The sequence below is a fragment of the Triticum dicoccoides genome, chromosome 4A (assembly GCF_002162155.2).
Source record: "Triticum dicoccoides isolate Atlit2015 ecotype Zavitan chromosome 4A, WEW_v2.0, whole genome shotgun sequence".
Lineage (NCBI taxonomy): Eukaryota > Viridiplantae > Streptophyta > Magnoliopsida > Poales > Poaceae > Triticum > Triticum dicoccoides.
This window is the reverse complement of record NC_041386.1, coordinates 544,802,753-544,817,373: the sequence shown is the minus strand read 5'-3', so window position 1 is coordinate 544,817,373 and position 14,621 is coordinate 544,802,753.

The following is a 14,621-nucleotide window of genomic DNA, read 5'->3' as shown; positions in this document are numbered from 1 at the left end:
CACACTCCCATCTCTTTTTACTTCATCACTAAATTTGTTGTTGGTTTTATGTTCATGATGCCTAGAAGATCCGTTAACATGTTCAATGTTCTTGCTCCACTAGGATTCTGTTCTCAATGTTATTAACATTCCAGGTCAAATGTTTCCTTGAAATCGCATACACTTCTTTCTTCCCCACCCCATCCCTCAATCCCTAGATTTGTTTTGCTTGTTACATACTTTGGATTGTCACTCCTTTTTATTGTTCTAAACCCACACACTGAATGAAGATACGCTTCCTAAGACATGGAAATTAAAAGCATATTCTTGATTGAGTGATTTGCTTCCTAAATCCTAATAAACTGGGAAAAGTTTTAAAATTACTCGACTGATTTTAACGCAACCTAAGCCGCCTCCGATACATGCCACGCGTCCTTTGTGTGGCCCATGCACCCCTTTGCTTCGTAGTCTTATCCCTTGCAAGAGAAGCGGCATCCACTCGTTTTCTTCCTGTGCATCATCCCCTAGCTCTGTCTCCGCTCACCTTGGCGCACAATCTTCTTTGCAACTTCCCTCCCGGCTCTCTTTCCCATCAACCAAGCGCAAGGTCCGCCGTGGGGAGCAGTGACCCCTCTGACCACCGCGCGCACCAAAGGGTTGCTGATGCAGCAAGATGTCCGACACCGAAGGAGACCGGGAGCGCTGCATACCGGGGCGTTGGCCGCTGCGGCTGACCACGAGGGGTGTTACTCAGTCAGGGTTGCAACTTGTGAGCGACAGCGACGCGAGGCAGTGCTTCTACAACGCCAGAGACGCTATTGCGGCAAATGGGGAACGACGTCGGGTGCTTCGAGGCGACAACCACCATGAGCGCTCCCTGCTGTCCCAACCTCCCTGCCCTACTACATCACTGGCCGGCGGACCCGCTACCCTGTCACAAAACTCTCCAATCTGGAAGCCTGATGGAGATCGGAGGCAACACTCAACGGTGGCCATTAATGCTGTGATGCAGCATTCACTGATGGCCTCGCCATGCTGCATCCTGGTAGCCATCGGGTTTTGCTACGATGGAGCTCTCGTCGTCTCACCCGCTATCTCGGAGCTGCAACGAAGCACTCACCAGCGATCATGCCACTGCTTGTTGGTGCTGCAGCGGAGCGCTCGCTGGCGCTCCAGACGCTGCAATGGAGTGCTTCACCGGAGGTCTTGGAGCTACAATGGAGCGCTCACCAGCGGTCTCGCCGCTGCTCACCGGCGCTGCAATGGAGCGCTTGCCGGTGAGCCCGACGCTGCAATGGAGATGCTTCATCGGGCAGTCTCGAAGCTGCCATGGAGCGCTCACCGGCAGTCTTTGAAGGAAATATGTCCTATAGGCAATAATAAAGTTTTTATTTATATTTCCTTATATCATCATAAATGTTTATTATTCATGTTAGAATTGTATTAACTGGAAACTTAGTACATGTGTGAATACATAGACAAACAGAGTGTCACTAGTATGCCTCTACTTGACTAGCTCGTTAATCAAAGATGGTTAAGTTTCCTAACCATAGACATGGTTTTTGTCATTTGATGAACGGGATCACATCTTTAGAGAATGATGTGATTGACTTGACCCATTCGTTAGCTTAGCACTATGATCGTTTAGTTTATTGCTATTGCTTTCTTCATAACTTACATGTTCCTATGACTATGAGATTATGCAACTCCCGAATACCGGAGGAACACTTAGTGTGCTATCAAACATCACAACTTATATTGATAGTTGGCTTAGCACTATGGAGTAGGAATCCCCCCTTGATATCAAACGTCACAACCATGCTTCGCACACAGGTGGCTAGTGGGTGTCTGTTTCTCCAACTTTAGTTGAATCGAGTGTGACTACGCCCGGTCCTTTTTGAAGGTTAAAACATCAAACTTGACGATAAATCGTTGTGGTTTTGATGCATAGGTAAGAACGGTTCTTCCTAAAGCCTGTAGCAGCCACGTAAAAGTTGCAACAACAAAGTAGAGGACGTCTAACTTGTTTTTGCAGGGCTTGCTGCGATGTGATATGGTCAAGACGTGATTATATAAATTGTTGTATGAGATGATCATGTTTTGTAACACAGTTATCGGCAACTGGCAGGAGCCATATGGTTGTCGATTTATTATATGAAATGCAATCGCCATGTAATTGCTTTACTTTATCACTAAGCGGTACCGACAGTCGTGGAAGAAATAGTTGGCGAGACGAGAATGATGCTATGATGGAGATCATGGTGTCAAGCCGGTGACGATAATGATCATGACGGTGCTTTGGAGATGGAGATCAAAGGCACAAGATGATGATGACCATATCATATCACTTATATTGATTGCATGTGATGCTTCTCCTTTATGCATCTTATTTTGCTTAGTACGGTGGTAGCATTATAAGATGATCTCTCACTAAATCTCAAGGTATAAGTGTTCTCGCTGAGTATGCACTGTTGCTACAGTTCGTCGTGCCGAGACACCACGTGATGATCGGGTGTGATAAGCTCTACGTTCACATACAACGGGTGCAAGCCAGTTTTGCACACGCAGAATACTCGGGTTAAACTTGACAAGCCTAGCATATGCATATATGGTCTCGGAACACTGAGACCGAAAGGACGAGCGTGAATCATATAGTAGATATGATCAACATAGTGATGTTCACCATTGAAAACTACTCCATCTCACGTGATGATCGGACATGGTTTAGTTGACATGGATCACGTGATCACTTAGATGATTAGAGGGATGTCTATCTAAGTGGGAGTTCTTAAGTAATATGATTAATTGAACTTTAATTTATCATGAACTTAGTACCTGATAGTATTTTGCATGTCTATGTTGTTGTAGATAAATGGCTCGTGCTATTGTTCCATTGAACTTTAATGCATTCCTTGAGAAAGGTAAGTTGAAAGATGATGGTAGCAACTACACGGACTGGGTTCGTAACTTGAGGATTATACTCATTTCTGCACAGAAGAATTATGTCCTGGAAGCACTGCTGGATGCCAAACCCGCTGCAGGAGCAACGCCAGATGTTATGAACGTCTGGTAGAGCAAAGCTGATGACTACTCGATAGTTCAGTGTGCCATGCTTTACGGCCTAGAACCAAGACTTCAATGATGTTTTGAACGTCATGGAGCATATGAGATGTTCCAGGAGTTGAAGTTAATATTTCAAGCAAATGCCCGGATTGAGAGATATGAAGTCTCCAATAAGTTCTATAGCTGCAAAATGGAGGAGAACAATTCTGTCAGTGAGCATATACTCAGAATGTCGGGGTACCACAATCACTTGACTCAGCTGGGAGTTAATCTTCCAGTTGATAGTGTCATTGACAGAGTTCTTCAATCACTTCCACAAAGCTACATGAGCTTCATGATGAACTATAATATGCAAGGGATGGATAAGACAATTCTCGAGCTCTTTGCAATGCTAAAATCTGTGGAGGTAGAAATCAAGAAGGAGCATCAATTGTTGATGGTCAATAAGACCACTAGTTTCAAGAAGAAGGGCAAAGGGAAGAAGGGGAACTTCAAGAAGAATGGTAAGCAAGTTGCTGCTCAAGTGAAGAAGCCCAAGTCTGGACCTAAGCCTGAAACTGAGTGCTTCTACTACAAAGGGACTGGTCACTGGAAGCGGAATTGCCCCAAGTATTTGGCGGAAAAGAAGGATGGCAAAGTGAAAGGTATATTTGATATACATGGTATTGATGTGTACCTTACTAATGCTCGCAGTAGCGCCTGGGTATTTGATAGTGTTTCTGTTGCGAATATTTCAACTCGAAACAGGGGCTACAGATTAAGCGAAGATTGGCTAAGAACGAGGTGACGATGCGAGTGGGAAATGGTTCCAAAGTCGATATGATCGCCATCGGCACGCTACCTATACATCTACCTTCGGGATTAGTTTTAGACCTGAATAATTTTTATTTGGTGCCAGCGTTAAGCATGAACATTATATCTGGATCTTGTTTGATGCCAGACGGTTATTCATTTAAATCAGAGAATAATGGTTGTTCTATTTATATGAGTAATATCTTTTATGGTCATGCACCCTTGATGAGTGGTCTATTTTTACTAAATCTTGATAGTACTGATACACATATTCATAGTATTGAAGCCAAAAGATATAAGTTTAATAATGATAGTGCAACTTATTTGTGGCACTGCCGTTTAGGTCATATTGGTGTAAAGCGCATGAAGAAACTCCATGCTGATGGGCTTTTGGAATCACTTGATGCTTGCAAACCATGCCTCATGGGCAAGATGACTAAGACTACTTTCTCCGAAACATGAGTGAGAAATGGACTTGTTGGAAATAATACATACTGATGTATGTGGTCCGATGAGTGTTGATGCTCGCGGTGGGTGTCGTGGTTTTGTCACGGCAGATGTCCTCGTGAAAGGAATTAGTCGTGGAGCCATCGCTATGGGTAAGCTTAAAGGGGTTAAAGCAGACAAGGGACGCAAGAATTTATACTGGTTCGGCCCCTTACGGTGATGGTAAAAGCCTACGTCCAGTTGTGATGGAATTGCTTGGGTTTCGATGACCAGGGAGCGAATCCGCTTTGCCTGGCTCTCGAGTTGTTGTGTGTTGTCCCTAAACCGCCGCCGGGTCACCCCTTTATATACATAGGTCGACGCCCATCGGTTTACATAATCCTGAGGCCGGATCATAAATGTGTACGGCTCGGTCTCTATTCCTTATATCTTACAATACAAATTATATATTAATGTCGGTTTATGTCTACAGGCCTTAACCCGCCTTAGGGCCTTGGGCCTTCATGAAGCGCCACCATCTCAGTCTTCATGGGTTTCAAATAAAGTAATCATCATGGGGATAACCCGGCCTCTCATAGACAATTTATGTCTAGTAATAATATCCCCAACATTAGGCCCCAGATTGATTTGAACTTGTTCATGTCAATCTTCAACACTTAGAAAAATTCCTCCCTTTGCACCTTCGCATAGATCTTTGTAAACCGCCGTGACGTCATCCTCCAGACTTGTAGTAAACCGCCGTGACGTCACCTATTCATTAAAACCAAAGATTCCCTTTATTAATGCGCATCCAATAATCGAGGCGACAACCTTGTTATATATCCATTTTTTGGGCTCCTCGATTCCCGCACCCGTCGCTTATCTCTTTGCCTTATAAATAGGGCTGAGGATCCCTTTCCTTTTCCCCCCATAGCCTATTCATATCTTCTTCCACCTCACGACACCTCTACACCCGAGCGCCGCCTCCGTCGTTGAGCTTCGCCTCTGCCTCACCGTCGGCTGCTGCATCAACCTGATCGCACTACAAACACGCGGCGCACCTCCACTGCTTCAACAACTTCGGTAAGTCTTTCCATCTTTCCTCTGTAGATCCACTTAGGGTCCACATAGGTTCATGGCGTTCTTATCTTGTTCTTCGTCAGTCCATTCACAACAGACCACAACCTTGATGTGTTCCGTGTGGTAGCTATAATAGACTTTATCTTGGCTATCAAACCAAGCTTTATACGCATAAAAACCGATCTGGACTTTTGTGAACTACTCCAGGACCAACTCTTTTTTAGGTCTAAATCTTTTTCTTTTCCTCACTTTTGGTAGATCCAAAATGCCAATGTGATCTTGTGAAACCTATTTTTCCTCACGTAGTCATTTTTTCCTCAGATCTGTACCTTCCTTATCTGCGTAGGCGGTTTATCCTTGTAGAAAATAATCTGTCATATGCCATTAGTCCCCTTGTAAACTGCTTGTCGCTTTACCATTTATAATTGCATCAGCCTTCGGTTTAACAATTTTACACGCTTGAATTCCTTTTTCTTAACCTGTTGCGCTTTATGCCTTGTCAATCATGAATCGTAAGCCGGCAGTAATCTTTTTCCATCTCTTCACTTGCAATGGCCAAACAATTCTATGCCTATAACTGGGTCCCTTCCCAGGTTACTGAGGAGCAACTGGATGGATGCGTCAAAATTGGCACTTTAGCGAAGTGGAGTGAAATCCAGTGGCGAGTCCCCGGTCCAGAAAACCTTCCTACCCCTAGAGATGGCGAAGTAGTAGTGTTTGTTGATCACATGAGTCGTGGCTTTAAACCGCCTGGGTCCAAGTTCTTCCGTGATGTGCTTGCCAATTTCCATATCCATCCTCAAGCCATTGGACCAAACTCTGTGTCCAATCTTTGCGATTTCAAGTATTTTGTGAAGCATACCTGCAAGAGGAGCCAACTGTTGAGCTATTTTGCGACTTTTTCTATTTGAACCGCCGTACTGAGTTTGTAGACAGGCCCAATACCGAACTGGGCGGCGTTTCAATTCAGAAGAGAAAAGATGTCAGTTTCCCTCATGCCAAACTCCATAGTCATCCTAAAGAATGGAACCAGACTTGGTTTTATTCTAAAGATACCTCCCCTGATGATGAGAATCCTTTGTCGGGTTACCGTCCTCACTGGCTTACCAACACACATCCACTTCCGCAATGGTTGACTACCAAAGAACGGTCTACATATGCTCCACAGCTCTCCAAGCTTAGAGCCTTTATGGCCAATGGTCTAACAAGAGTTGATTTTGTTCGCTGTTGGATTTCATGGAGTATATTGCCTTTAAGCCGTCGCCCCGGTTTAATGTGTGAGTATACTGGTGACTCGAAAGACTCTCAACGTCATATTGATATTCAGCTGACAGAAGCTGAAGTTACTGAAGCTGTGAAGAAGAAATTGAATGAATCGAAGGTTGTCTGTAGCAGGGCTGGGTTAAGTCCGTACTACACTTTGAATAAACCGCCAGCTGTAAGCATTGCCTCACCCCTGCTTGTACTTAATCTGTGTAATCTCCTATAACTTTTGTCAATTCTTTTAACAGGGCGATGACCCATTTTTTAAGAAGAAATCTCAAGAAAAACCGGTGAAAACCCCTCGACCTAAGACGAAGGTGGTCAAGAGGCCTGCCAAAAAGAAGGCGGTTGAATCCACCGGGCTGAACCTCGATGAAGACCTCAATAATCCGGACTCAGAGGTAGAACTTGACACTCTTGGTTTGCTTTTAATACACCTCATTGACAATGATTATTATCAGGATGACGCTAAAGGCAGCCAGGCTGACGACACAGAGGTAATTACTCTTCCCTCCGGTTCAGACACTCTGTCAACACAAAAAATCCGTCAAACAATTTGGAAAATAAAATTTTCTCACCCCCTCGCTCACTTGGACCCAAAATTTCTTTTCAAGAAGTAGCAGCACGAAGCTCGCCGCACAACCTGGCACAATGGCCAAGTAGTCACTTTGGCCGGTTTACCGAACACTCCGGTTCAGAAACGTCGACCTGAGGTCTCACCCACTTCTGATACTTCTTATCCCAAGGTAGGGTATTTCCGGCAACCTCTTAATCCGTCCGATTCCAATTATCAGGGAACGCCTCATTCATCATCTGGCAAGTCGACGGCCACACAACTCCCTCCTCTTAAGACTGTTGCTGGGTAAGTATTTCAACTCAATCTCTTGATGCTTTGTACTTACATGTTATACTAACCCTTGCATCTTTTTCCTTTCAGAGCCAAGGCTAGACCCAGCAAGAAGGCTCGGGCAAATAAACCATCTGATGACCATGTGGTTGTTGAACCGGAGCAAACTACAGAATCGGAAGGTCCAAATGCTGACACCATGTTTGATGAACCGCCCCCTCAAGATCATGATTTTGATGAACAAATAGAAGTTGACACAACAGACCATACTGATAAACCGATGAGCCCGGTCCATACTGATGATGGACCATCTAGTCCGGCTAAGGCTGCTGATATCCCGTCAACTCCAGTGAAGGCTACTGGTGACAAGGAAGATGATGTTATCATCAATGGTGTTGGACACACCTCCCCTGGCAACCCTATTGCATTATCAAAGCATATCGCCAAGGAGGAACGTTCTGCTATGGAGAAAGGCAAATGGAGCACCGATTTATCAAGCTATGCCCACCTCAACGCCTAGGAACTCCATTCTGGTTTTTTAAACCGTCTGTACACAAACCATGACTATGAAGCCGGTTTAGTGAATCTAATGAAAGAGCGTTATGAGGTAATTACATAACCTTTTCTCTCTTAAATCCAATTGTAAATACCAACTCTAGTAGCCCCCAAGGGCCAATTTATGATGGTAATCAAAAACCGGGACTTTGTAATATCTCAACTCTGCATACTTGTCCTCCAATAGTCGATTAATCCTTTAAAAATGAACCGGTACTTTAGCATTGTAATCCTGTAACTTTCACCTGTGTAGTCCCCGAGGGCCGGTTTATCTTTCCAAGGTGAACCGGGACTTTAACCACTGTTACTTTGAGCATATGTACATTAGCCCCCAAGTGCCAAGAATAATGCCTGCATTACACTTGGGACTTGAATTTTTTTTCTGATAATGAAGCGAATAGGCATTAGCCCCCAAGTGCAAAGTGCATAACTTGTTATGTGCTTGGTACTTGAAATATATATGGCCTATTGATGATATGTCATTCCTTTATAGGCTGAGCTGAGCAAAAAGGACGCCCAAACCGCTGAACTTCAAGAGAACATTAAATCTCAGCAAGCGGAGGCTTCTAAAGCCAAGGAAGAACTGGCCAATGTCTTAGCAGCCATGGAGAAGCTAAAGGAGTCCTTTAATAAGGAATGGGCGGATTGGGACACAGAGAAGGCCGCTTTATCAAAGAGAGCCAAGGACGCAAAAGCAGCCCTTAAACCGGTGGTCGAAGAACTGACCGGTTTAAACCGGAAATAAACACTATGACCTCTGCTGTATTTGGTAAGTATCCTCATCTGACATTTTCAATTCATTTTATCTCACCAGTTACTGGTTTACTAATGCTTGCAATGTCATAGGGACCCGCATTACCCATCTGGGCTCTGACATGCGGATGAAGCTAAAAGCTGCCTATACATTGATAGAGCAGTTATATTCCGGAGCCCAATGGGCTATTTGCACCACTGCTCATAACAAGCCTCCTCCAATGTTGATAAAAGAAACTATTGAGTAGTTGTCAATGTTGCCTGCCCGGTTGGATGAACTTAAAAAATCAGCTACAAGGTCAGGCGCACTGACTACACTAATTCGGGCCAAGGCATGGATTCCAGATCTTGAACCGTCAGATATTGGCAAAGGCTATCCCGGCGTGAAGGAAGACGGTTCAGAATTTAACAATGATGATCTCCGAAGGCTGACAAGGGAAATGTGACCCATAGCGAGCAAATTGGCGGAAGAAACGGATCTGTCTCATTATCAGCCAGTTTGCGATGCTAATCAGAAAAGATATCCTGCGCCACCACATGATGTAGAAGATCTTGTTCCGCCAATTTGTAAGCACACTTATGCCCCTGACATTGATCCTTCCAACCTTATAAGTGAAGAAGCCGTGTTCCAAGCCTTAACTGGAATCGACTGGGCAACAATTGATTTCCAGCCACTGGGTAGGGAGGAGGAAGATGCACCGACACAAGATGATCCCCAATCTTCAAGCCGTCCTGGTGATGAATCGTAAACTGGGGGCCGGTTTAGCCTGTGGCGACCTACCACTCTTGCTGAAACAATTATTCTATGTGGGCATGAAAATGCCTTGTAATATAGTCTAGTTCAAACACTTGTCTGCTATGCCGTCGAGCATACTTATTTTGCTTGATACTGATAACTCGCCATGCTTTTGGGACCTATTATATGCATAATCCGCAGTGGCTGTATTTTAACTTGTTCCTGCATACAAGAGATTGAAAGTGTCCTGGAGGTTTACCGCTGGACGGGTCATGATGCCCAAATATATAGCCTAGGTGTAGAGCCAAGGCTGTATATAAAAAGAACCAGATATAAAATAGATGATACCCGTTACCTTATTGGTTGACCAACGGTTGTTATAATAAGGGTGATAACACCAATCTGGAGTATTGATGACTCCTTCCATGTTTGCCGGTTGACGATAAAACCGTACCGGGTTATGATAAACACCGGTTTTATCCATATAATACTGGTGACTTGTAGTCAAAACCAGACCGGATCAATAAGCGCCGGATTATAGCTGATCATGTACTGACAACTTAGCATTGTAAGCCACGCCGGGTTTTAATAAATGTCGGTTTATTAGGAAATATTTATGAATCTTATCAAAGGAGAAAAAACTTTGCAGAAAACACAAGAATATGCAAGGCTTTTCATGGGCTGCCAGGCCCTAAATCGAGGCTTTTCATGGGCTGCCAGGTCTAACGCCCTCGATGCGGCTATATCTCCCACGTGTCGAAGCACGACTTAGAGGCATAACCGCATTGAAAGCAATGTCGCAAGTGAGGTAATCATCACACAACCCATGTAATACATAAGGGAAAGAGATACATAGTTGGCTTACAATCGGCACTTCACACAATTACATGAATAAAGCATTACATCATCCAAATACAATCAAGGTCCGACTACGGAACCAAACTAAAATAAGAACCCCAAATGCGACACGGTCCCCGATCGACCCCAACTGGGCTCCTCTACTGATCAACTAGAACGAAACAACACAAAGGACAAGATCTTCATCGAGCTCCTCTGTGAGCTTGGTTGCGTCATCTGCACGGTTCAACGGCACCTGCAAGCTGGTTTGGAAGTATCTGTGAGTCACGAGGACTCAGCAATCTCGCACCCTCGCGATCAAGACTATTTAAGCTTATGGGTAAGGTAAAAGGTATGAGGTGGAGCTGCAGCAAGCGACTAGCATATATGGTGGCTAACATACGCAAATGAGAGCGAGACGAGAAGGCAAAGCACGATCGATAAAAGTATGATCAAGAAGTGATCCTAGAACAACCTACGTCAAGCATAACTCCAACACCGTGTTCACTTCCCGGACTCCGCCGGAAAGAGACCATCACGGTTACACACACAGTTGATTCATTTTAATTAAGTTAAGGTTCAAGTTATCTACAACCGGACATTAACAAATTCCCATCTGCCCATAACCGCGGGCACGGCTTTCGAAAGTTCAAATCCCTGCACGGGTGTCCCAACTTAGCCCATGACAAGCTCTCACGGTCAATGAAGGAATAGACCTCCTCCCGAGACATTCCGATCAGGCTCGGTATCCCGGTTCTACAAGACATCCTCGACAATGGTAAAACAAGTCCAGCAAGACCACCCGCTGTGCCGACAAATCCCGATAGGAGCTGCACATATCTCGTTCTCAGGGCACACCGGATAAGCTAAGCGTACAGGAGCCGACGTAACCCAAGTTGCCAAGGGATGGCCCTGCACGGTGCTCTGGGTTGGACCAACACTCAGAGGAGCACTGGCCCGGAGGGGTTAAAATAAGATGACCCTTGGGCTGGCCTAACCCAAGGGAAAAAGAGGCTAGGTGGCAAATGGTAAAACCAAGGTTGGGCCTTGCTGGAGGAGTTTTATTCAAAGCGAACTGTCAAGGGGTTCCCATTATAACCCAACCGCGTAAGGAACGCAAAATCCGGGAACATAACACCGATATGACGGAAACTAGGGCGGCAAGAGTGGAACAAAACACTAGGCATAAGGCCGAGCCTTCCACCCTTTACCAAGTATATAGATGCATTAATTAAATACGATATATTGTGATATCCCAACAAGTAAACATGTTCCAACAAGGAACAACATCTCCATGTTCCAACAAGGAACAAACTTCAATCTTCACCTGCAACTAACAATGCTATAAGAGGGGCTGAGCAAAGCGGTAACATAGCCAAACAACGGTTTGCTAGGACAAGGTGGGTTTGAGGCTTGGTTCAACAATATGGGAGGCATGATAAGCAAGTGGTAGGTATCGCTGCATAGGCATAGCAAAAGAGCGAGCAACTAAGCAAGCAAAGATAGAAGTGATTTTGAGGGTATGATCATCTTGCCTGAGATCCCGCAAGGAAGAAGAACGAGTCCATGAAGAAGACAAACGGACGTAGTCGAACGAATCCTCACAATACGATGTTATCGGAACCAACCCAAAGAAGCAACACCGGAAAGAAGCAATCAATCATGGTGAACAAACATCACATAAGCATGGCACGATGCACAAACAAGTATGATGCATGTCCGGTTTAATGATAAATGGCATGGCAAAATGCACAAGCAACACTACAAATTAAGTGGAGCTCAATATGCAACCACGTGACTTATTAAGTTCGATCTTGTTTATGTACCCAACAATATTAAATGTTGTTAAACATGGCAAGAGGGTGAAGCAAAGAAAACTACCTATCTAGTCAAGTTTAAATGAGGCCAGAAACAACGAACAACAATTTCCGGAAACTCCTCATATGCATATATTAGGTTCGGTACTGTTCTGCCCTAAACACAATTTTTAGGGTTGTTAAACATGCAAAGATATGCCACCATGTTAAACTATGCAAAATTCTACCCCATTTACATATAAAGATTATTAAATTCTGAGTTACGGTTATTTAGTTATGAATTAAGTCATTTTAGCATGGCATAGGGGCAAATTAAAACAAACAACATTTTAAACATGGATGGAAATGACATATTATGAAACTACACAAAATTCTAAGCAACTTTCATATATAAATCATTTTATTCCGGTGCATAGATGATGAGTTATTATATGCATGAAACAGGAGGGTTTTTCTGTAAAAACTGCTGACTCTGGAAAAAATAGACAAATTGCAGAACTGAAAAAAAACAGAGGCGGGCTGAAACACAGAAGGCTGGCCCAACCGGAGGGAATAGAAAAAAACAAAAGAGGGGCGCGGGTGCCCTCACCATGGGCTTCGGCCCAGTCAGTGCAGCGGGCCGGCTTGCGCTGGCGGAACTGGACCGCGAGGACGCAGCCCACACGGACGCGGTCAACGGTGACGGGCGATCTCCTCCCGTTCGAAGCAGGGACAGGAACAGGCACAACGGCGGCGGTGGTCCGGCGAGGACGCCGATGGGGCAAGACGAGGAGGCCGGGAACGAGCAGATCGGCGCGTGGGGAACTCGGAGCCGGCGACGAGCGCTATGAAGCACTGCTCGACTTGAAGTAGAGGAGATGCACGGGAAGCAGGGCATCGATGGTGCGGGCAGCGATGTGACTTGCTCCGACGGGGTTTGCAGGTCGGGAGGCGCGGGGAGGACTGGGAACGGTGGAGATGCGGTTCCATGGCGGCGATTTTGACCTGCAGAGGGCGACGGAACGATGACCATGGCAGCAGGGGCGTCCTCCTGTTGCTCCTGCTCCTGGCGAGAGAGAGAGAAACTGAGATAGCGAGAGAGAGAGAGAAGGGAACCAGATGAAAGGAAGGGCGCGCTGCGACCTTGAGAGACGAGGCGGCCGGCGGCGGCCATGGGAGCTCGTGCTCCTAGTTGCTGCTCGGGATGGTCTGCTGTTTGCTGCTGCTCGCCGACAGCGGCTGGGTCGACGACGGGGTCGAGGTGCGCCCCGGCGCCATGGAAGCTACGGGAGAGGTAGGCGCACGGGCAGAGGAGCTCTGGCTCCTGTAGGATTTGGGCGACGGCGGTGGTTGGACGGGAGGGTAAAATGAGGAGAAAGTGGAGGCTCAGCGGAGAGATTGGGTGGAGATGGATCCCGAGGCGGGAGATGCTAGCGGCGGGTGAAGGGACAAGCCTCCTAATTTCTAGGGTTGGGCAATATATATACACCAGGTGGATTAGGTTAGGCGCTACCTCATCCCTACGATCGTAATCGGATGGTCGTGAATAAAATAGTTAGTGAGCCCAAATAAGAAAACGATGACGTTTTGTAGATGTTTGGGGATGATCCGGACACAACGGTGGCGACAGTCCGGGTCGGGTCCGAGACAACTTTTCGGACACGCGCGCGAGGGGGTTTGATGCACCAAGTAGAGAGGGTTTGGTAGGGTCTGACGGTGAGTAGAGGACTGTGCAGAAGGCCTCAGGCTGAGACAAGAGAAGATAGAAAGGCCCAGCGACTGTTTCCGGAGACCGAAAACGTCCGACGATTTGACCGACTATATTGCCGCTATAGTTTAATGGTTGAGCTATCAAACGAACTCCGAATGCGATGAAACTTGGCAGGCGGCCTATCTACACCATAAAAAGACCACACGCCAACTTTCATCCCATTTCGAGAACATTTCTGGCCACTTATAAAATAATATTTCGGACATGCCGCGGGCGCATGCAAGTGTGTCTGGGCTCAGAGCGGACAACGGATGGAACGAGGAGACCGGGACGGATGCAAGTTTCGAAAACATGATGATGCAATGCACATGATGACATGACAAGATGCAACACGCAAGCAAAAGACATGGCAACAACAGCGAATAACTGGACGACACCTGGCACATCAGTCTCGGGGCGTTACACCAGGCCACTGAGTTAAACCATTTTTCAAAGCCTTTTAAGATGAACATCAATCTTTAACCATTCATCATTTTAACTTTGACAAGCTCAGGGTCTATGAGATTGACTTGTCAAACGTTCGACGGGTCATACCAGGTTTACCTGGACGGAGTGGCTTACTTAAAGAGGCAGGATAACCCAGGGTTTTAGGTGAATACACCTGGCTTCCAAGCCTGGCTTGATAGCCTATTGCAAGGGTGCAAACTCTTTGTTCTTTAAGAAGCAAAGAGCCCCCAAGCAACTTTTGAGTTGTGCTCGGTGGGTGCCAATGTTTGAGTTGTG